This window comes from Psammomys obesus, unplaced genomic scaffold, assembly GCF_907164565.1.
Source record: "Psammomys obesus unplaced genomic scaffold, mPsaObe1.curated_primary_1811, whole genome shotgun sequence".
Taxonomy (NCBI): Eukaryota; Metazoa; Chordata; class Mammalia; order Rodentia; family Muridae; genus Psammomys; species Psammomys obesus.
Window position 1 is genome coordinate 6,303,899 of NW_026596046.1, and position 23,737 is coordinate 6,327,635.

Genomic DNA, 23,737 nt, shown 5'->3' on the forward strand with positions numbered 1-23,737 from the left:
ACTGCCCAGTACTGGCTCCTGGTGGCCTAGGGTAATCCCAGTGTGAGTTGTCGGATCACTTCGAGCTGGCTGTCTGGAACACCCTAAGAGGCTACAAAGTGTGGGAAGAAGCAAGCATACGAGAGGGGACCGGGGGAGTTAACCTGAGCAGGCAAGGCCTGCACGTTCAAAAAGGAAGAGAATAACCGAGTGGGTGGGAGGAGGGACCGTTGACACGGGACTGTCGTGGAAAGTTTTGGTGTCATAACAGAACTCAGTTATGTAAACATGTTTTTGTTTTAATCCCAGGTGTGGGATATGAGGCTGATTCAGATGGTCCACATCAGTAAACTATTTGCCTCCTGGGGCCTCTGAGAGGAGCTCTTTGCCAGCTGCAGACAGTTTAATTCTGAGGACTCTGGAGAGGGAATAAATGCCAGAGCCCAGAAAGAGGGGGTGGAGGGCTCCAAGAAAGGAGGAGGAGGCTGCTGCTTCTCCTGTTGCTCCTGGTTGCTCTTGCTGCATTTTGACAAGAAGTTTGGAGATATCCTGAAACGAAGATTGGATTTGCCCAAGGAACCCGACAACCCCGGACAGCCGGAAGTAGCCATGAGAGACTTATGCTCCTTCTCCCCACGCACCTTCTTTCTCTCCTACTTGGTGTTGGCGTGTTGGAAGCGATTGGGGTGGGAAAGGGAGGTAGAGGCATAAGAAACTATTTAAAAACAGCGCCTACAAAGGGCTGGGTGGGGGTGAAGATGCACCTGCGACCGATGGAGTAGCGCTGAGGGAGCCCGGAGCTCTGGGAGATGCCCCAGACGGGGGAGGAGGAGCTACAGAGCAAGCTCCTCAACTGGGGACTAAACACGCAATTATATGAGCCTACGGAGAACAATTTCATTCAGATTACCAAGGGTCTCTTATTTATCTCTAGAACCGTCCTAATATAAAACAAATTTTTACCTGTGTTTAAAATGCTGTTTCTTGGATTGTTATTTGTTGGCCCTGGGGACTGAGCTGGTGGCCATTCGTGTGTGCGAGAGTCTGTTAGGCAAATATTCAAATGTTCAAATGGCATTTTCTCCTCCCCCCAGGGCCCACCCACCTTTATTTCTCAAGCTGGCCTTGACTTGATCATCTAGCCCCAGGCCTCCAACTTGCATCCCTCCCGCAAGGCTCCGCTCAAGACTCTGTTTAAATGTTTTTGTTAACTGTTTTCAACCACAATCCTCTTTGGCAGGCAAACACCTCAAGAATTATCTGTCTAACCCTTTGACCACTTTGATGGAAGGAAATGCCAGGACGGGTTCAGAATTGGAGAGAAACAGGAAGAAGTGGGCTTTCCCTGAAATCTGGAAGTAATGATGATCTCCCGTCAGGGACTATTCAAGGATGGAGTCAAGAGGGCTCCGGATGACTTCACCCAATAATCCCACACACACAACCCTGAGGGTAGAGGGGAAGCCCAGGGTCCCACAGATAGCCTGTAACGTAAAGCCCCTAAGAGGAGGAGGGGCCTCTGTTCTGGGTTGGAGAAGTGGGAATATGAAATTTTTTCCAAGCCAGGAAGAGGTGGAGCCACGAGGCCACACCCTGCCCAGTTGGCAGGTGTTAAAAGATCTTAGACTCTTTCCCCACCACTCACAGCACACACAAGTACTGTGTCGCAGACAGAAAGCCACAGAGGAAGAGACTGACTTGTATCCTAAGTCCAGCACAGTTTTTAGGGACACAGGAAAGATCCTGGATGAGAAGGCAGAGGGGGGCTGGGCTCTCCTGGAGAAGGGGACACCAGTGGGACCAGAGCCCCCTCTAAGATGATCTTGTGCAAATGAGAGAAAGCCACCCTTTTTGAGCCCACCGTTCAGAGCCTTGTTGCTGTATCGAGCGTTCCTTGATACTGAGGCAAAGACGTCCTAGAGGTTCTGCGCCTGCATCCAAACCTTAACAAGCCTGACACATACTGTAGTCCCACTCATCTCTCCTCAGGACAGCTTCAGGCAGTGAGCCAGCTTCTTGACTGTCTGTGGTAGCCCCTGTCCTAGGCTCGGCCTTGTTTGAGGAAAACTAAAAACTCTTAGGGAAGGCTAACACACATCAGAACAGACGGGTGACCTGAAGACCAAACCAGCTCCCGCCCTGGTACTTGGTGTCTGTTAAGTCCCTCCAGGGGAGGAAATCAGAGGACTGAGTGCCTGGTGTCCTGGTGGAAATGGAGAATGAGATGCAGAGGTCATCATTTTCTCCATGCCTGTGTCTGAGAACACACCTGCCCATAGCAGGCACCACCGGGCAGAAAACAAGCAGGGAGAGGGCAACACCCCAGGGCTGGCAGCGAGGTCTGAGTTGGGTACAGTGGCAGCAGATACCTGTATGACCTGGACATGACAACCTCTCTGGGCCCATTTCCTTACCCATGTGATGAGAAGAGAGCGCCTCTATGTGAAGTACCACAGAAGTAACCTAGGGATATCCTGGGAAGCCTGTCAAACAGAGATTGCTGGGGCCTTCTGCTCCCAGGTAAAGGCGATGGTACCTCCCGGGACCACAGAGAGAACGCTGATTTACACTATCAGCTATTCCTGGCATAGCCCTCCCCTGTACCAGTCACCGTTCTGAGCTCTGAGGGTGGAAGAATAACCAGGACCCGGCCCAGGGCCTGACACAGTAAACATGGGTCGTTCTCCACCGTAAAAAGTTTGGAAGCTCAAAGCTTAGGCATCACCGGGAGACAGATGGCCGGAGAGCTGTCTCAGGAAAGCTGGGGAGGAGGAGAACACCCAGAACAGTGAGGGATGCTCAGCAGAACCCACAGTCAAGTGGGCTGGGGACCAGGGAAACTGGACCTCCAGATTCAGTACCTCCTCTGTCTCTTTCTCAGGGGGCTGCTAGAAGGACTAGCTGAGAATGAAAGGGCCTCGGGACACAGCTCCCTCATGCTCAGGTCTGTTGCATTCGAAGACATATTTGAATCCTGCCTCTCTTGCAGAACCTGGGGCTCCCACTTGCCTCTGGGTTCTTCTGGCTGTTTCCGGTGGGCAGACAGCTTGTTTACCACTGGTTCATGGAAGCACAGCAGGGGTTGGTGCAGGTCCAGGCTGCCTTTTTAAATGGTGCAACAACAGCATTTGTCATGGGAAATAAATGTTCAGTGATTTGAGCTGCACAACTCCCCCTCCCTTTGAAAAGTCATGTCATACACATTACAAATGAACTTGGGGAGGGCACATCAAGTAGCAAGGAAACAGCCCCTGGCTCATCTTCCCAACAGACAAAGATGCTTGCTGCTTCTAAGAACTAAAACCAGGGTAATTTACCTTTAAAGAAGAATAGCATGCTGGCCCTCACTACCCCTCAGAGCACCTTTCCCACAGAGGATGATAGTGGCATTCCCGGTGCAGTAACTCAGATACTGGCTTTTGTGTCCCCCTTGTGTACCTGGTGCCAGGTGGCTTCTGGGAACTTGGAAAGAAGAGACACACCACCTACCTCCCCACGCACCCACTCCTAAGACTTGAGGCTTTGCAGAGGATGTGCTTGCTCCAGTGTGCCACCATCATCTGTTCCCTCCCTCAGGGCCACCCAGCAACCATTCAACAGCCATCTCTACTCTGTGCAAACTGTTCTTCTGAACCTACTGTGTCTCAAGCAGGGCGTCGGCTTGTGCCACAAACCCCAGCTGCCCCTCCTCTAACAAGAGGATCCCCAGGTAGTAATGCCAATTTGCACCCAGCACTAGACATCAGCCATGGCTCACAGAGGTTTGTTCCCTCTGAGGCTCAAGCTGGAATTTAATTCATACAGTGAGATACGAAGAGGGTAGACTGAGTCCAACTAAGGCGCTTCAGCATGGAGCTTTGGGAAATTAATCAGGGTAAGATAAGGTCATGGGGTGGCACACCCATTGTTAGCTTCTGTTGTGTTTACCAGACTAGAACCAGAGCACAAAACTGTACTCTCCTGCTTTTGTTTGAGGGGGGCGTCTCTAGCCCAGGCTGGTCTGTAACTAGGTAGCCAAAGATGACCCAGAACTTCTGATCTTTTTACCTGCTCCCTCCTGCGTGCTAGGATTACAGGTACCTGCCACAAAGTCTGGTTTATACAAGGCTGGAGAGCAAAACCAGAACCTTGTGGGGCTTTTGTTTCAATTACTTAACTTGTAAGGGTATACGATGCAGAATGCAACATCCTTTTGTTTGTGTCCACTGACAGATGCAGTTGGATAACATTTTTTTCTCAATGTCAGGACAGAGAAGGGCAGCCAAGCTTCAACACACAATTGGTTCTCTGCTAAAACTCAACAGGGAGCACCATGAAACATACCAAGGAGAAAACATCACAACTTTAGTCATGGTTAGAGGACTCAAAATCTTTCCAGCGTGTGTTTAACTCAAAATACTTTAGAAGCAAAAAAGTAATGTCTCCAGTGGATGACGTTACAGATAGTATTGCTTGGGCCAGACCATTTAAGCGTGCAGTGTAAGCTGTTTGAAAGATGTGTACAGCTGTGTTTCCACACCACCCTCAAGAGCTGGAACACCAGCAGGTGGGGGCAGCCGGCGGCCTTTAATCCCAGCACCTAGGAGGCAGAAGTAGGTGGAACTCTGTGAGTTCAAGGCCAGTCTGGTCTACAGAGTGAGTCCAGGACAGCCAGGACAGAGAAACCCAGTCCTGGGGTCACAAGGAGGGGAAGATGTGAAACACCTAATGGACCAGAGAGTTCCCTGGTTCCTCTTCCCATCAATCCCTTCCCATTGGTCAAGCCAAGAAGCCTAGAGGCAGAACCACGGGACTCTGCACCATACAGGGATGGGGTGGTTAAGGAGTCCAGTTTTCTCTAAAATGAGAGGTCCATGAGGGTTTTAAGCATGGAAGTCACCTGGCTTATGTTTTTTTAGGCTGGGAAGAGATCTCAGTTGGTAAAGTCAATTGAGGACTTGAGTTTGGGGAGGTGCAGGGGAAGCCTAGAAGGAAGGCTGGGATGGAGAGAGATTGCAGTTAGAGGCAGCAGAATATGCCTTCGAGCAGATATGTAGGCAGAGAAGTATAGGATTATGTACAATGTGCATGTATGGATTGTATGTGCATGTTTGCGAATTGAAGTGATATCTCTCCACGTTTATTTTAATCATATTTACTTCTCTGTGTGCCATAGAACACCTATGGAGGCCAGAGAAAAACTTGTGGGAATCAGTTCTCTTCCCAGGAATTGAACTTAGATCATCAGGGTCAGTGGCAAGTATCTTAACCCTCCGAACCACCTCCCCCCACCAAATTTAGGTGTTAACAAAACAACTTGCTTCAGCAACACTTTCTCATTGTCTGAGCTTGCATCTTGTGTTTCTTTTGTTAACTTTCTTCCTATTCTCTCTCTCTCTTTATGCCACTGTAAATGAAACTGTCTTCTAAACGTCTCTTTGGGATTGTTCACTGCTAATGGACAGGCGGGATGCCTCGAAGGTCCTGGTGTGTAGTCCAAGCATGATGATTAAGACTGTGCTGTCAGTGGGCTGAGGCACCATTCAGGTGGGAGGGGACATAAGATGAGGGGCTCCATAGCATGGGCTCTTGAAAGTTTGGAGGAAACTAGTGTGCATCCTTCCGTTTTTCCTTTTCCTTGACTCTCATTGCTGGTTTGTTAATTTAGTAAATGCCAATTTGGAATCTATCACTCAGCAATGTAGAGTATGAGCACAGAGGATCCACCTGGCTAGGCCAACCTGGAGCTCTCACATGCCCTAGTCCTACCACTGAGCCCAACCCAGAGGAAGTCAGGACAGGACCTCAAACAGGTCAAGAACCTGGAGGGGGGAGCTGATGCAGAAGCCATGGAAGGGTACTGCTTACTGGCTTTCTCCTCATGCCTTGCTCAGCCTGCTTACAGAATTCAGAACCACAGCCCAGGGATGGCACCACCTATAATGGGCTTGGCCCTCTCCCATTAATCACTAGTTAAGAAAATGTCCTATAGGCCTGCACTTTCTTAATTGAGGTTCCCTCCTCTCAAATAACTTTAACTTGTATCAAGTTGACATAAAACCAACCAGCAAAATTTATTCCTTGTCACCTTGACACAGAAACATGTTACCCCTGAGCCACAAACTTCCCTTTCTCATGCATTCCACGGATCTCACATTAAAACCATAAATAACTTTAAAAGTCCCAGAGTCTTTACAAAATCAAACACATTAAGAGTTCAGTCCCTTTAAAATATCCAATCTCTTTTTAGAAACTAAGATCTCCTTTAAAAGTTCAAACTATCTTAACTGTGGGCACCTGTAAAAAAAAAAAAAAAAAAAAAATTAGTTAAGTACTTTCTTATTTCAAGAGGGAAGAACCAGGGCACAATCGCAATCATATCAAAACAAAAACCAACAGTACAAATAATGCAATGTTCAACTTCTGGGATCCTTTCACAATCTGCTGGGCACCTCCAAGGTGCTCGGTCACTTTTCCAGCTCTGCCCTCTGCAGCACACACGGCTTATCTTCTAGGCTCTGGCTGGCTCCACTCTGCTGCTGCTGCTCTTGGTGGTCACCCCATGGTATGGGCGTCTCCAAAACCCTGGGTCTTCTGCCACAACTGGGCTGCACTTTCACCAATAGCCTCTCACGGGCTCTCTTCATGGTGCCAAGCCTCAGCTGCTCTTCCTGACCCCTTTAATTCTTGGCCTTCAACTGTCACCGAGGCTGCACCTTCACCAAAAGCCTCTCCTGGCCTCCCACAGTGGCAAGCCTCAGCTACTCTCTTCATGACCCCTTCACACCTTCAGAACCAGTACCTCCTGGGGGGCTCTTCCACTACCAAGTTCAGCTGCCAGTTTGAGGTACAACCTTAGCCATCTCTGGAACACAGCTTCTGTGTGCTGAGTCTCAGAAAACGCTTCCCAGATTTCACCTTAGTGATTCTGGTCTTTCTTTAATTACTGCTAATTTCTTAGCTCCAGCTAATCAGCATTGCTTATCCCAGGAACACAAGATTTCATTGTGTCTATATGTTTTTTGTTTATTCATTTACTTAATCACTTTACAGCCTAATCCCAGCCCCTTCCTTCCTCTTCCCCCAACCTTATGCCCCCACCCCCTTCTTCCCGTCTCCCCAAGGGGCACCAGCCCAGCCTGGCATCTCAAGCCACAGCAGGACTAAAGGTGTCCTTTCCCACTGAAGACTGACAAGGCAGCCCAGCTAGGGGAAACGAATCCAAAGGCAGGCAACAGAGTCAGAGACAGCCCCTACTCCATTGTTAGGGGATCCACATGTTGACCAAGCTGCACATCTGCTACATATGTGTAGGGGGTCTAGGTTCAACCCATGCATGCTCTTTGGGTGGTGGCTCAGTCTCTGAGAGCCCTCATGGGGCTTCTTGTGGTGTCCTTGACCCCTCCAGCTCTCTCTATCCTGCCTCCCACTCTTCCACAGGACCCCCTGAGATCAGCCTACTGTTTGGCTGTTTGTCTCCGCATTTGTTTCTATCAGCTGCTGCGTGAAGCCTCTCAGAAGAGAGTTATGCTAGGCTCCTGTCTGCAGGCATAGGAGAGTATCATTAATAGTGTCAGGGGTTGGCTCTCTCCCATGGGGTCGATCTCAGGTTGGGCCTGTCATTGGTTTGCCATTCCCTCAATCTCTGCTCCATTTTTACCCCTACACTTCTTGTAGGCAAGACAAAATTTGGGCCAAAGGTTTTATCGGTGACTTGGTGTACCCCATCCTACACTGGAAGTCCACCTGGCTACAGGAGGTGGCCACTTCAGGCTCCTTGACCCCCTCTGCTAGGAGTCTCAGCTAGGGTCACCCCTATACACTCCCGGGGGCTTCCCATGTCCCAGAGATGCCCTCCTATGGTGGGTATTTCTAACAAGAGTCTGGGTGATGCTACTGTTGCTCGTACAGTGAATGGATTTTGAGAAATATTAGCTAGCAGAGGGCAGAAGGGTGTCTACGAGGTCAGGATACCTACTATTTCAAACCACAAGCTCAAATGTCCCTGTTCGTGCATGCATGTATGCATGTGTATTGGGAGAGGTGTACAGGGATGACTCATAGAACATGATGTTCTTGAAGGGAATGTAAACAAGCTACCCACAAACACATCACCAAATATATATAATTTAAAATGTGGCTGTGTGGTCATAATCCAGTTTTCCCTATGGAAAAATAACTTCTCAATTTCTAGGGCTTTAGTCAGTTCTTAGACTCAGAACCCACTCACTACAGGAAGAACCCAACCCCTGTCTTAAGCGAATAATCTGATCCCTATCCTTCCCTAGGGGGAGGACAGCCACTTCCACCAGGGAAAGTAGATCACTCATTTTGCTTTTGAATGGTTGCCTATAATCTTGGCCCGGTTTCTCTTGCTGGTAACATAAGCCTAAGTAAGTAATAAAGAAAACAGGTTTATTTTGATTCACAGTTCTGGCCCAACATCAAGGGACAAATATTTGGTAACAGCCTTCTTGTTGGCAGAGTCCGGTGACATCACCTGTCACAAGATAGAAAAAGAGGCTATGGAGTGCTCAGTGGGTAGAGTGCTTGCCTCTGCTTACTAGTGCATAGTTTGGACTTCTAACCCCCAAATCACCCATGAACGATGCCAGCTACTGTTTTAATTAATACACTGGCTCAGCATTCATCAATCACTGTGGGCTTTCTAAACATCATAGAGAATAGATTGAGTGAACATGTCCTATAATAGACCTCCATTAGCCTCCCTTCAGCTTCCGCCCTCCTAAAGCTCCTGGTCTGTGGTTGGGATGATGTAGCATGCAGCCCGGGTTACCCTTTCTAACCTTTTATCATCTCCTCACAAGAGAAGCACACATTGATTCCCAGGCATGGAAATTAGTGGGCAAGGATCATTCTCTGAAAAGAACAGACTTCGGCTCACCAGCTCCATTATATTTCCTCCCTACTGATTTTGGAGGTTGCTTTGATGACACTGGCCAACCATGGTCCGGATTCTGATTTAAATTTCTCCATCGCAAAATATCAGCAGCATCAGTCAAAATAGTGGTGGCCTTGTGTGCCCCTCCCTATCCACGCTGGGATGCTGGCTGCCTCCATCTTGTACAGCTCATAGTTAGTTAACCATGGGTGCTGTGCGTTTGGGAATGCACTGTCATGCTCAGAAGACACTGATTCACAACAGTCTTCTCTGTCCTCTGACTCTTACAAACTTTTGCCACCTGTTCCAGACGTTCTGAGAACGTTGTGGGGAGGCAGGGTAACCTAGGCAGGCTGCCCATTATCCATCATTGGCTCTACACCCATGTATGCATACAGCGCTAACTGGATTCAATGGGTTAAAAAAGGAGAGAGACAGGAAGTGGGAGGAGGATATGATAGAGGAGTTCCAAGAGGTGTTGGAGGGGGAAAGAGGAGGGATAGATAATATGGAAATACATTGTATATACTATGGAATTCTCAATGAATAAATTATAAAGTGTGTGTGTGTGTGTGTGTGTGTGTGTGTGTGTGTGTGTGTGTGTGGTGCTGGCAGCCAAGGCAACTGGAATCCTTGAAAAGCTGCCAAGGTTCTCATTCTGGATTGCTGCAATCCATCACTCGTAGTGATTCAGCCTTTGAACCTTCAATGAATACTTTCATAATCTAAGCCCCCACAGAGTTAGATTTGGAGGCTTGGGTCAAATCATGGACTCCTATTGCTAGCTGCATCTCATTCATCCCCATCAGCCTGAATGTATTCACACTGGCTTTAGACTAAGTCACATTTGACCATGCTCACACAGCCTTCTCTGGTGCTGCCTTTAAACTCTGAACTATCGAGGGTCTTCATCTGCCACTCTCTGATGTAAGGTGCTTTGTTCGATCCTGTCTTCCCGTTGAGCATACCCTACTCTACACCAGGGCAGTGGCATTGTTAGTAAGGACTGCAGTTGGATTCCTCATCCCAGAAGCTCCAGGCTGGCTGCTCCAGTGCTTTCAATAAGCATATGAATAAGTAAAACACATAGTTTCTAATTCCATAGTTCTTAAACTATGGACAATCTGAGTCCAAGGATTGGTTTGGATAGTAAACTATGGTATGTGATCTTGGCCAATGCAACTCCTCTTGGCCTCAGCTGTCTTGACTTTGGCATCTTTAAGGCTTCATGGTCCCCAACTTCCAAGATGACCCCAGCAATATTCAGTTCCTGTTGATGGTCAGTTTTTGTCAGCCTGATACAGATACACCTGGGAAGGGGGATTCTCAGCTGAGAAATTGTCTCCTTTAGAACGAGCTGTAGTCATGTCTGTGGGACATCTTCTTGATTGCTAATTGATAGAGGGCTCAGCTCACTGTGGGCTGTAGAAGTGGCTGGGATAATACAGAAAGTGGTCTTAGGCTTTGTGGGAAAGTTAGCTGAGCAAGCCGAGGGGAAACAAACCAGTAAGCAGTGTTCCTCCACGGTCTCTGCTTCAGCTCCTGACTCCAGGCTCTTGAGTTCCCGCTTCCTGCAGTGACGGACTATAAAGTACGAAATAAAATGAAACAAATCCTTTCATCCTCAAGTTGCCTTTGGTCATGGTGCTTACCATAGCGCCAGAAAATAAACTACAACACAGGGATGGTCAATTCATTACTTCCAAAGACATCACTGTGGCTTTCTTCTTGTTATCTCCTGTAGATCACCTGGAGGAAGTTTGATACCATGTGAACAACCCTCTGTAAGGTCTAGGCAGTGAGAAACTGGAGCTCTTGGTCAAGAACCTTGAGAAGTTGCCAGCAACTGTGAGCTTGGGTACCAACTCACTGACCCCAGTGAGTCCTTAAGATGGCCGCGGCATGGCTGTCACTTCATGAAAGAATCCTGAGCTCTGAATCAGTCCAGCAAGCCACACCTGGATTCCCCACCTTTCAAAACTGTGAGATAATAACTATTTGTTGGTTTGTGAGTCAAGAGATAACTAATGCAGACAGCATAACCCTAAGACCCCAAAAATAAGGCTATCCATTGTAGTTGGGGAAAGCCCGATTCCCAACAGTTGATTCCTACCCTCAGGCAGAATCATCAAAGGATTCTTTCTTTTCCTTCCCTTGGGCGTGCATGTGTACATATGTGCGTTGTATGTAGATGTGCATTTGTATGTGCAGGCCAGAGATCAATGTCAGCTGTCTTTCTTAATCGCTTTCCACCTTATTTTTTGAGACAAAAAAAAACAACAACAACAACAAAACCCCTCTCACTGAACCTGGAAATGACTGATTCAGTTAGACTGGCTAGCCAAAGAGCCCCTAAGATGCTCCTGGCTCCATCTCCTTACATGACAGGCAAGCATCCCCATTGCCTGCTCTATGCTGGACATCTGATACTCAAGCTTTCATAGTGAGCACTTTGCCAACTGAGCCATCTATCTCCCCAGACCACAGTAAAAATATAACATAAAACATATGTAAATAGATCTTAGAGTAACAACATTTATCTTAGTGTTGCTTTTTTTTTTTTCCTGAACATTCTCACAGCTTCGGTGGTTTTGCTTCACTGAATCCCTTATTCCACATATGAAGATAGGAATCCAGATACAGTAAAAACTGGGTCATGTTATTCCCTTCCTCTTCATATCTGCATGTTTTCAGTGTCAGGTGAGTCTCATCTCCAGGAATTTAACCTGAAGAGTGTGATACCTGCATATCCCCCCCGCCCCCAACAGGTAACCTGGGAACCAGAGAGACCCTGGAGAAGAAGGGAGGTGCTAGAGAAATAATTGACGACAGAGCCCCATGTTGGGACTGCCACACCAGATTGGATGAAGAGAAGACTTTTGACAAGCTAAGAAGGAATGGGAGGAGTTTGTCTTAGTTAGGCTTCATTGCTGTGAAGAGATACCACAACCAAGGCAGCTCTTATGAAGGATGACATTTAACTGGGGTTGGCCTACAGTTTCAGAGGTTCAGTCCATGATCATCATGGCGGGAAGCATGGCAGCTTGCAGGCAGACATGGTGCTGGAGAAGCCCGGAGTTCTACATCTTGATCCAAAGGCAGCCAGGAGGAGACTACCTTCTGCAGCCAGCCAGGGGGAGGCTGTCATCCGCGCGGGGTGGAGCCTGAGCTTTGTGGAGACCTCAAAGCCCACCCCCACAGTCCTCCAACAGGATCACACCTACTCCAACAAAACCACACCTCCTAATGGTGCCACTCCCTATGGGCCAAGCATTCGAACACACGAATCGATGGGTGTGGGTGTGGGTGTGGGGGGGGTATCACACCTATTTAAACCACCATCGTTTTCTACTGAAAATGAGCTCACTTTCCCACGCGCTGTGTGATGTGAACAAATGTCTTTTCACCCCAGTTAGGGCCCAGACAACAGATAGCGGCAGACCCAAGAATCTATTCCATCCAAGCGGAATGGAACCGGTGAGTTGTCAGGGTGGCTTCAGCCGTGTGGGTGAAAAGGTCAGCTGAAAAGCCCACTCCAGCACCTGGGAAGACTGGTGAATGCCGTGTGCCTGGAGTCTCCTGTGCATCGTGGAGGCAGGCAGCTCCGCTAATGAGAGTCTCCTTTGCTCGCTGATTTTTACGCCCCTGGGGCCGGTGTCAGGGGAACACCTGTAAGTTTAGTTTATTTTTCTGAGTCCTGTGGGCCTCTCTCATTGTTTCGCAAAGGAAGGTTTCAATTGAGAGGAAAGAGCTCCACAAGCCCTTGAAGTACTGCGTGGGGAAAAAGATCCGGAGGCTAGAGGGTTAGTTAAGGAGACCCCGTCATGTCTGGCTGCGGGGTGAGAACTCTGACAGGCTCCGCAGTGAAATGAGTGCATGGCAGCTCAGAGAGCAGAGCGAGTGTGGCAGAGTGGAGTCTCCCTCATCTTGGAATGCTTGGAGAGCTAAGCGTTTGGGATCTGGGGATGTTTACATACCCAGGAATCAGTCATCAGGTGAATGAGACCCTAAAACTGAAACTGAACCCCTCATACACATTACCTGAAGGTGTTTTCATACAATATTTTTATCTGCAGTTTGATCAAAGCTTACCACACAAGGTCAGGGGTGAATTTTCTTTCTTTCTTTTTTTTTTTTTTTTTTTTTTTTTTTTTTACTTGTTGCCTAACATTCGAGCTCAAAACATTTCGGCGTTTGCAATATTTTGGACTTCAGAGTTCTCCCTGAGGGAGGCTCAACCTGTCCAGACGTTCAGGAGACTACTGAGTGGTTCTGGGAAGGTGCAGAGGAGGCTGGACAACTAGAGCACACTCGGAAGGCAAGTGTCTGCTTTGTTCTGTGTGTGTCAGGGAGGAGGCTCGCAAAATAGATTCAATGAAAGGCCAGAGGTGGGGCTGGGGATGGAGTCCAGAGGGAGAGGACACGCTTAGCTTCAGTGCACCAGGGGAGGAAAGCAAAAGAAAAGAGGGAAGGAGGAAGGGAGGGAGGAAGGAAGGGAGGATCAAAGTGTTCTTTGCTGGATGGGATTTGAGGACCTTTTGGTATACAAAATAAAGAAGCAAGTTTGGCAGATGATAAGGTATGTGCGTGTCTGAGAGAGCCGCACCCTGTGTGGCTCATCTCTCAGGGAATTCGAGGCTGGAGAGTTCTTTCACTCCGCTGCTATTGATTCCAACCTCAGTCCAACCACTGAGACCACTGAGGCAGACCACTGGCTCCTTACAAAGAGCCCTTTCTCTTTGTGAAGGCACCACATGGGGCTGACCACACTTGTGCTCTTCAACACCAGTTTTTCCTTTGTAACTGTGATGTGCTGTGGAGTGAAGAGCAGAAATGGAACACCAGTCTCAATGGAAGCAGGGACTATGATCCTGGAAGATGAAGGAACTCATGTCTCTTTTGGTGTGGGAGAGAACAATTTCTTGAAATCCCAGCACTTGAGAGACTGAGGCAGGAGGATTTCCACGAGTTCAAGGCCAGCCTGGACTACTGAATGAGACCCCATATCAAAACAAACCCCAGAAGAACAGTTTCTTCTTTGTATTTGTCCAATACCTGCGGGTTCTATTTTCTGAAACCAAGTGTCTGGAAAGGTGTGACGATCGATGGGAAAGCCCCTCAACTTCAATAAACTCTTGTTTGGATAGTGGCAGTCACCTGGCATTTCAGTGATTCTTGCCACACAGCCATCAGGAAGCAAGGAAACAAAGGTGATTAATGTTTGCAAGGACCGAGCCTTGGAGTTTTAAACAGCTTGCTCAGAGAGTCAAGGGATATTGGGGAGAATGACATAGTCACAAGTTCCAAGGGCTCTTGGGTCCCATCTATACTTTTCCCACTGGTGTCATGGGGGTTCTGGGCCTGGAGAACTCAGAGGCTCAGAGAGCACTACCCAACAACCACATCTTCATCTGCAAAACTAGTGTAAGCTCGTGGTACAAAAGCCAACCATGGCCCCAGCTCAACTCAAGCCATTCTTTCTGGGCTTCATAAAGCAGGACACAGAGTCAGGAAGCCATAGCAAGTGACTGGGTCAGCCGGACCCGAGTTCAGTTCCCAGCACCCATGTCAGGAGGTTCCCAACCACCGTGACAGCAGCTCCAGGGGACCCAACTTCTACAGGTACCTGAACTCTAGTGCACATGACCCCTGCGTGCATATAATTTAAAATAATAAAAGACATTTGAAAATATAAACAAAGGAAGGGAGGGAGGAAGGAAGGAAGAAAAAAGAAAAAGAAAAAATAATGAAGAAAGCAAGTCATTTTTTCAGGGCCAAGGTTATATAGCTCCATGGTGGAGCACTTCCTTGCTAGTATGTGAAGTCTCTGGGTTTGAACCCAGCACTCTAAATATAGAAAGGATGTTAGGAAAAAAGTAGGAAAAAAAGAAAAAAAATGGTGTTCTTGAAGCCATTTTAGTCATGCCCATCATTGCTGAGAATTTCCTCACAGTAGAGGAAGTCCATAAAAAATGGGGGACTCAACTTTTATTTGGACTATGAAATCTCAATATACATAATTAGGTTGTATTTTTTTTTAAGCCATCACCATCATCTCTGAGGAAAGGTCAAAGACACAAAGAAGTACTGCATGTCGTCTATGAACCAAAAATGTCCTGGAATGAAACCAAAAGGCAGAACAGCCTAGTGGGAGTGCCCAGCCTGTGACTAAGTCTGGAGACTGTGCCCGTGGGACCAGCCTCTCCCTGGAGCAGCCCCAGCTTGCCTGCCTCTGTAAAGTAGCTTTAGTAGCTTGTGGACAGCGGGGAAAATATATTGCCTGATTTGGTCCCAAGTGGGTTTTGAGTTTCCTAAGTAGGCTGTACTTGACATGTGGAAGAGCTCAAGTCTTAAGCGTATTCACATTGTCAGAGAGCCCACACCCAGACGTTCCACCAAGAAGAAACAGACAACAGCCAGTGTCCAGGAGCCTCCAGCGTGTTCCCTCCGAAACCACAGAGGGGCTTAGCCCACAGGGCGAAGCCACGAAGCGCACATTCTCTTGTATCAGACTTCTCTCAGCGTACTGTTGTCATAGCCACAAACTGGGAATGATCCAAACAACAGAAATAAAGAATAAGCAAAGGGCGATCCGGCGAGACCCTGGGATACAGCCTAGCAACCCAAATAAATGACCTGTTACCACACAGAGAGGAGTAGCTGAATCCCACAAGCAGACGGCTGAGTGAAAGAAGCCATATTAAGAACGAAACACAAACAAGCTGTCTGGCCAGAAGCCAGCGCCGCAGCTCCTTTCTCAGGTACACAGAACAGCAACACCACAGAGGTCCCAGGTACCTTACGTCACAGCTGCTGCGGTGGCTGGTTAGCAGTTAGGGATGGGGTTGGGGAGTGGTCATAGACCGAGGGTCAGGATGGTGCATTTTCCTGGCAACTAATGAGGCGGAATCACTTTCATAAATCTATTGACTCCCTGCGTATCCTTTTTTTTGTGAAACGTCCACACGGTTTTCCTGTTGTTCCCCACCGTATACCCGTGGAGCTACATTTTTTTTATTGTTTTCATTTATGGCGACAAGGAGGTCAGAATTAGAGTCACACATGGCATGAGCCATCCAACCTGGGTGGTAGGTACCCAAGCTGGGGCGCTGAGGCCTCTCTGCAGCTCCCTACGCAGGTCCTTCTGTCGTTTACTCATTGGTCTGCCTTTGTGTGTGTGTCCTGGAGGCAATTCCTCTCTTGTGCCAATAGCTATACATCTCTGATGATGTGGATTCCAAGTATTTTATCACAAGCAGCAGTATGTGTATGTGCGTGCGTGCGTGCGTGCGTGCGTGCGTGCGTATGTGTTCATATGTGTATGCACCGTATATGCTGTACACAGGCCAGAAGTTGATGTTGAATGTTTTGGTTTTTTTTTTCATTGTTCTCCACCCTATCTTTTGAGACAAGGTTTCTCCTTGAACGGGGAGCTCACTCGTTTGGCTAGCTTTTCTACCAGTGAGCTCTAATGATCTCCTTGCCTCTGCCTCTTAGGGATGAAAATACAGACATGGCCACACCTGGGTGCTAGGATAAGTCCTTGTATTCGTGTGGCAAGAACTTTAGTGACTGAACCAGCTCCCCAGCACGGAGTTCTGTTTCTCTGTCTTAATATTACCAGTTTAAAATCGAGCAGTCGGTCACATTTTATTTCGGTATATTCTCAATAGTATGAATCACTAACCCAGGACATCTCATTCACTTCAGAAAGAAACGCATACCTTCAACTGCCAACACTGGTTTCTTCCTGCTCCTCCACCCCTGTCAACCATGAATCTAAATTTTAATCACTGTGACATTCTGGACACTGCTATAAATCATACCATCCGATATGTCACTTTTTTGTGTCTGATTTCTATGACTTCACAAATGAAATATTTTCGAAAATTTGCTAAGTGTCCAAACTTCATCCCATTATAAAGATGAATACTGTGTTATCGTTTTCCTTACCAGTTCATCAGTTGCTGGGCATTTCAGTGTGTTCTGCCTTCTCACTATTATAAATAACGGTGCTATGAATAGTCATGACTACGGCTTTGGGAGATGTGTGTTTTGATTTCGTGTGGATTTATATTTGACAGTAGAGCTGCTGTATTCTATGTCAACTCTAACTCTAACTTTCAAAGAAGTAGCCAAGCCAGGTTGTGGTGACCCACGCCTTTAATCTCAACACTTGAAGGCTGAGGCAGGTGGATCTCTGAGTTCCAGGCCGGCCTGCTCTACAGAGTGAGTTCCAGGGCAATCAGGGATACACAAAGAAACCCTGTCTCAAAACAAAACAAAACAAAACAAACAAACAAACAAACAAACACAAAAAACAATGGCTAAATAAACTGTCCTCCAAAGTGGCTTCTGCATTTGATATTTCCTCTAGCAAGATATGAAGGTTCCAGCTTCTCCCATCCTTGCCAACACTTGTAACTGGCCTGTAAAAATTATAGCCATCCTAGAAGATGCAAGTTGGAATTTTTGTTGTTTTCATTTACATTTTTTTCTAATTCATGGTATTTAATGTCTTTTTGAGTGCTTATTGGCCATTTCATTTCTTCTTTGAGGAAATATCTGTTGAGATTCTTTGTTTTTTTTTAAATTGGGCTGTTTGTTTTTTCTTGTTGAGTTGTAAGGTTTGTACATTTTAGTCCCACGTCCCTCCCTTATCACACCCATGATCAGACATATTTTCTCCCACTCTGTGGTCTCTTATTTTCCTTTGTTGATATTTACTGAAGCATAAAAGGTTCTAACCTATTTGTAAAGACAGTTTTCTTTTACTTATTCTTTAATCATATGCACCCCTCTCTTGTTTTTTGGAACAGGGTTTCTCTGTGTAGCCCTGGCTGTGCTTAGAACTCGATCTGCAGACCAGGCTGGCTTTGAACTCAGAGACCTGTGCCTCCTGAGTGCTGGGATGAAAGGTGTACACCACCACGCCCTGCCGTATCCTCCCTTTTACTCTCTGTAACCTCGGAGTCCATTAGCCCTGCTTGCGAGAGTGCTGGTGGATCTTGTTGCCTTAGCCTTGCATCGGTAACAATGGCCCCCGTGAGTTTCACGCATGCAGCGATCTTGTCATGGACGTCCAGGAGGCAGTATTTCACACATGCCTCCCTGCCTTCCGGTCACCCTCCCACGGTGTTCCCTATGCCTTATGAGCGTTGATATAGATGCCCTGTTTAGAATAGAACATCCAACAGTCGCTTATTCTCAATACAGTGACAATTACCAGTCTTTGCATTCTGTCTCCTGCAGAAAGCTTCCCCTGCAGAGGGGGAGAGCAGCACTTATCTACACATATAAACATAAATATTTAGGAGGCCATTTGACAGTGTTCCATTTAGTAAAACAACAGGAAGTTCCCTTCAAGGGCCTATGGCCTTCCGATTCAGGAGCTAGGTTTTAATCTTAACAAAATCCAATGTGTCTATGTTATTCTTTGCTTATTTGTGTTTTTTAGGGTCATGTTAAAGAACTCATCCCCATGATTTTTGTGTTTTAGATTTTAAGGGTTTTATGTCCTAGCTTTAGCGTATGGTCCATTTTGAGTTTGCTTCTTGTGTGATGTAAGGTAAATGTGATGGTTAAACTTCTCAACCTGACCGGCTATGGAATCACCTAGGAGACCCGGGAGGACATTTCCAGGGAGGCATGGCTTCAGTGGGAAGATTCAGAATGTGGGCAGCACACAGCCTGAGGCCCCAGACTAAACAGAAGGCGCAAGCCATCGCTCCTACGTCATGCTTTCCCTGCTATGATGGATGTGAGCCAAAATACACCCTCTGTCCGTTATGCTGGTTTCTCTCTGGTATCATTGTCACAGTAGGGATCTAATCTTGTTCCTTGTGTGTTGTTGGAAGGGCCCTTCTTTCCCACCATTGCAGTGCCAACTTTGTCCAAAAAAAAAAACCTAATGAACTTTAGATGTGTTTTTCTTGCCTCTGGAGTCCATGCGTTGCTACACGTGGCCCACCCCATGTCCGAACGACCAAGCTACTGCTGTGGTTTTGTCGTAAGCTTGGAGATGAGAAAACAAGCCTTCCACTCTTATTCTTCCTCAAAATCTTTCTGACTATTCTGTCTTAAAACATAAAATTCCACATAAACTTTCAAATCAGATTTTTAAACTTTTGAAAAAAAAAATTTGTTGAGCAATTAGGAGACTATTCCAGCTTAATGATACGAATGTTTTGACCCACAGAGAGGATTTGCTTTTAGCCCCATCTTTCTTTAGATGTTCTTTGGTGCAGTTTTCATAATATTGACTTTCCATGATACAAATCTTGCCCTCTTTTGTTTAAACTGCCCCTAAGTGTTGTTCCTTGTGGTGCCAACATTCAGGCAACTGTTGCCATAATTTCATTTTCGGATCCATTACCGTTACTATGTAGAAATACAAATGAATTTTTGTTTATTGATCTTATATCCTGCAATGCCACTGAATCATTTGCTTTAATGGGTTACTCTGGGATAGATTCCTTCAGATCTTTTCCATCAACCCTATGTTTGTGTAATTTCACTATCTTGCCTCCTGGTTCTGCTGGCTATAGACTTCAGAACAACATTGAATAGAAATAGTGAGAGCTGGCATTCTTTTCTTTCTGGTTGTTGGTGAATCTTTTGTCTTCTGCCATCCTCACCATTAGGTGAGAAACCCTGTCTAAAACAAAACAAAACAAAACAAAACAAAGCAAAACAAAACAACAACAAAATACCCCAAAAATTAAATAAAAACTAACAAGAAAGCTAGCTCTCATGAGCTTTGAAGGGAGCCAGGAATCAAGCCAGCAAGCAGAGTTTCTGCCTCTAGCTTTCTGTCTTCAGTTTCTGCCCTGACTTCCCTCCATGATCAGATGTGACCTGAGAGTGTCAGCTGAATAAACCCTGTGCCCCCAAGTTGCTTAGGTCCAGAGTTTTCTCACAGCAACAAAATGAAACTAGAACGCCATCCTGTCATTGTGTTAGAAACGAACAGTGTGTGAACTCCTCAGCGCTGGGCTCTGTCAGGCACTCGTCTGGGCTTGCTCCGCCTCGGTATTCTCTCAGTCCCTGAGCATCAATACAAATCTTGGCATCTCACAGAATCCGTGTGGCCACTTTTGCTGTTTTGTATCTCCATCATGTTTTACAATTGACTGGAATTTTTACTACCGTGCATTGATAGGCCCATTTAGGAGAGAAACAAGATTTTCACAATATTGACACTGCAGTAAATTTCATCAGTGTGCAGTTCTAAAAGGATTTGTCTTTTCTGTGATTTTACTTAATAAAGACAAGCAAATGAAATAATGAATGTAACGGTGATAAATACACCCAGCACAGGAAACATGGGATGCTTCTGTTCAACTCTTTGGGGGATTTCGATTTTATTACATTGTAAAATTAGCTGTTAAAATATCAAAAGTTAGAGGAGCTTCATAAAGAAAGTCATGACATTTTGTTATAGGTTATAAAAGCCACATTGGAACTGATGGGAAAGTGTGGCATGCCGTTGGATGGGAAGAATTAATAACCAGGAGTGTCAGTGATTTCCAAAGAGGTAAGACCTTAATTTCAATCAGAACATCGACAGGATTCTCCTGGGGTCATGTGAAAGTATTTAACATCTACGTGGAAGCAATTCTAAATATTTTTCATTTTACGAGAAAAATATTATCTGTGAAAAACTCTGATGTAGAACTGTTGTGCCAGATACTAAAACTCTGAAGGGCTGATATAATAACTTTAAGAGCTGCATGCCTTTGACTCACAGAATGAGCTGCCGAGCAATAAACAAGTAATGTAGCAGTCAAGATACACGGCCCTGCAACAATGTAGCAGTCATGATACACAGCCCTGCAACGTGACAGCAGCACATTTAGAGCTGGCCGGCTGAGAAACTGTGGCTACAGACTCTTAGAGCTCTCCTCGTGTCACAGAAACATAGGTCTGTGAGAAAAGCCGACATTAGAGAAAGAATTTATCTAAGGCAGAAACAACTTCCCGCTTTGGTTTTTTAAGACAGGGTTTCTCTGTGTAGCCTGGCTGTCCTTGGACTCCCTTGGTAGACCAGGCTGGCCTTGAACTCACAGAGATTCCCCTGCCTCTGCCTCGCCGAGTGCTGGAATTACAGGCGTGCTCCACTGTGCCCGGCTAGAAACAGCTCTGAACATTTCTCACACTTTTTGTAAGCACAGCAGAGCTTTATTCATTAGTCACCTCCTCCCCTTGCCTCCCACGAGCAGTCGCCACCCTGCCCCCATTCCTTTCCATAGCTCAGTATTTTATAAAGGCTTCCACCAAAGCTGGATGTGGTGGCTCACGCCTGTAATCCTATCAGTAGTCTGAGACTGGAGAAGTGTTATGAATTTGATGCTAGCCTGGGCTACATACTGAGTTCTAGGCCAGCCTAGACTACAATGTGAAACCTTGGCTTTCAAATATGTGTGTGTATACACACATAGACGCACATACATACATTTAATGCTTTAACCACATGAGTCTTTTCAGTCTGGTGTCCTGTGGGACTTGCATGGATAGGAACATAATTACGAGGGTTGCCGCTTGTTGGCCTTCTTTAGTGTCAATGTCAGAGACTTAATTATCAGGCTGTCAGGAAGTAGAGGGCAAGCTTTCACCACCCGGTGAGAAGATGTTCACATCTGCCTGTTAGGCAGATACAACTGCAACGGAAGTTTTGGTTTCTTCAAAAACTCAGTTACGCTATGTAAACATTTTTTGTTTTGTTTTAATCCCAAATGTGGAGTTTTTTACTTTGTCCTCAGCTGATAACTGCCTCAGGCAGCGGCATAGTCTTTGTCAGCTGGAGTTAGTTGAATTCTGAGGACTCTGAGGGGTGTAAACACGAGAGCCCAGAGGGAGAATGCACAGGCAGCCTGGAGGAGATGGCGGAGGACTGCTCGCTGGTGTGCTGGTTACTTGGACTGGTGGATAGCCTGATAACGGAGATTGGTATGGCCCCCGAAAGAACATGGCGACCCTACCTTGGGGGGTTGGAAGTGAGGTGTGGTGGTGCACGCCTTTAATTCCAGCACTCGGGGAGGCAGAGGCAGGCGGATCTCTGTGGGTTTGAGGCCAAGGCTACACAGAGAAACCCTGTCTCAAAAATCCATAAATCAACCAACCAACCAACCAACCAATGAATAAATAAGAGTAAATCTTTTTGAAAAGAAAGTTAAAAGTAATGTTATAGACTCCTAATAAAATTCATCTGAAAAGAATTTATTGTGCACTCAGGTCAGACTGAAGTGGTTCATCATGTGTGGTCAGCCTTCTCGTTACTGTTAAAACCCAGCTAAGGCAACTGAAGAGAGAGAAGATGTATTTCGATTCTCACTTTCAGGGGTACAGTCCATCAGTCCAGGACACAAAACTGTGGAAACCTGCAGCGTGGCTTCCTTATACCCACTCGGGTCAAGAGGCAGCCTGGTCTTTGGCTACACAAGTTTCACATTCTCCCCAAACCTCCCCATTATCCCAGGACTGAGTATTCAAGCAGGGGTGGAGCAGTGGTCCACAGTTGACATTCAAAGCACGAGACACAGAGACTCTCACGGAACCTATGTGATGAGCCAGATAGCTATAGAAACCGGTTGCCAAAAGTCCCTGTGGCAGGTGTGTTTAGATACATCGATACCGCCCTAAGACCTCAAGCTTCAAGTTTGTGCTTGCAACCTAGCTAGGATTCTGCACACTAGTCCCGTTTTAAAAATGAAATAAAGAAGCAAAGAAGGAAGGAAAGGAAGGAGGAAGAGAAAGGGAAAGAAGGAGGGATGAAGGAGGGAGGGAGGAAGGGAGGGAGAAAGGAGGGGAGAAAGGAGGGAGGGAGGAAGGGAGGGAGGGAGGGAGGGAGAAAGGAAGGAGGGAGGGAGGGAGGGAGAAAGGAGGGAGGGAGGAAGGGAGGGAGGAAGGGAGGGAGGGAGGGGGGAGGGAAGGAAGGAAGGAAGGAAGGAAGGAAGGAAGGAAGGAAGGAAGGAAGGAAGGAAGGAAATATATAAAACCATGGAGAGTGGTGCACACCTATAATCCTAGCAATGTGATGGGGGAGGGCAGAGGCAAGGGGATCAGAAACTCAAGGCCAGCCTTGGACACATGAGATCCTGTCTGTAGTGTCTCCTAGAAACACAAGATACTGCCGGAAGTTTTCTTTGTTTTAATCAGCTGCTTTGGTTGCGAGGATCACAGCCCACAAGCACGACCCATCGGGCGCGGGTTTCCCAGGAATCGCGATTTAATTGGTATGCGGGTGTAGCCTTGGCATCAGGCATTTACAAGCTCCCTGTGACGTTCTAATGTGAAGCAAAGCCTAGGAACTATTGACAGAAATAACTTCGGTCTGAAGGCCAGTTTACTCGAATGACCTGGAAAGTTGTTTTTGCAATGCTCGCTCTGGCCACTAGATGGCAGATTGTCCACACTACAGCGTTTCAATACCAGGTGTTTCCAGAACTGTTGCCCGGGTTGCGTGGAGGCTAGCAGGAAGCTCCCTGCTGAAGCAGAGCTGGAGGATCGAGAGTTCTGCAGGCTTGGCCTCACCGGAATCCTGTCGTTTGGCAGGCATCTTTTTAAATTTTTTTCTGCGGGGAACAGAAAGTGGAAAGGAAAGGAACAAAACCCTCAGGTCTTTTAACCCTGGCTTTTTCTGCAGTCAAAGGGAGGCGGTCCCTTACTTCTTCCTGGCCTAGGTCTTTCTTGGGTGTAAATTACAGCAAAGCATTCTTTATGGAAAGGTCACGCCTTCGTTTGGAATGAGGCTTTTGGAAACCTTTTAGTTAAAAGTAGCTGGTTTGCCTTGTTGCAAATGGCCGAGAGGCCCGATGTATTTATTACTGACTTTTGCCCATCCGGGAATCAAACTCAGTGCTTCTTGCAAGCTAAGTG